Genomic DNA, 1,133 nt, shown 5'->3' with positions numbered 1-1,133 from the left:
CCCCCCCCCCCCCCCCCAGTGTTGTTCCAGGTGAGAAACACCTGCACACAGCACGCTGACACAGAATAGGAGTCAGTAGGATGGGATTTTAAAGTAGCTCTATGCCGCCACCTTGTTGTCACATGTGATCCTCCGTCTGCAGCCTGAATCCTGGAGCCACGCACTTTATTCATACATCACATCCAACTTTGAATGAATGAATGAATATTTGGTTAAAAGAAGCCCTAATTCCTGAAAAACAGGTCCAAGTGTTGATCTCCGGTCTAATTCAACAGGATTTCACAGTATTTTTACTACAATATAATACAAATACCCCCAAATCTTGACCAGGAAGGAGTTGATGGTCAATGGTCTCCATATTTGACAAACAGGTTAAAGAAGGAGGGAAGAAGACACTAGAATACAACATAAACATAAGACATGTTTTCAGTTATTTAACTTTGTTGTTGAGTCCATAACTCCTCATGTGTTCATTCCTAGTTCTGATGCTTCAGAGATGATCTCCAATGGAAATAGTCCTGAAGATAAATAAAGGAATCTGATTGGAGGAGAAGGGGGTCTAACCTCTGGTCTGGACTGGATATGTATGTATGTATGTGTTTATATACTGTATATACATATATACTTTATATATATAGACTGTATATATTTGCTGTATTTGTATGTATGTGTATATATGTTCTGTGTATGTATGTATATAAGTCCAATATTCAGAGATATAGATCTCTCTCTCTCTTATTTTAAATAACCAAATATGTGTTTAATATTTTTGGGTTGTGTGTTGTCTGCGATTGGTCCTTTTTTTGTGGCATTTTACGTGGTTTTAACCATTTTTTAACCCTTTGCGACTCTCAGCCAAACACTTGAGACGTACATCTGAGTTAACAGACGACACGGAGAGGAAGATGTATTCAACTTGGTTTTTATTAACAAAATACTTTCTCTTTTAAAGTAACTGGCCGGTGATCCAGAGAAGGAACAGCAGACGGAAACAGAACCGGTGAAGGGCTGGACACGCAGAACCATGGACGGACCTGAGCACCGTGGACGGACCTCAGCACCGTGGACGGACTGCAGCACCGTGGACGGACCGCAGCACCGTGGACGGACCGCAGCACCGTGGACGGACCGCA

Source organism: Etheostoma cragini, chromosome 9 (genome assembly GCF_013103735.1).
Source record: "Etheostoma cragini isolate CJK2018 chromosome 9, CSU_Ecrag_1.0, whole genome shotgun sequence".
NCBI classification, from domain to species: domain Eukaryota; kingdom Metazoa; phylum Chordata; class Actinopteri; order Perciformes; family Percidae; genus Etheostoma; species Etheostoma cragini.
The sequence above is the reverse complement of the archived record's forward strand: the minus strand, read 5'-3'. Positions refer to the sequence as shown.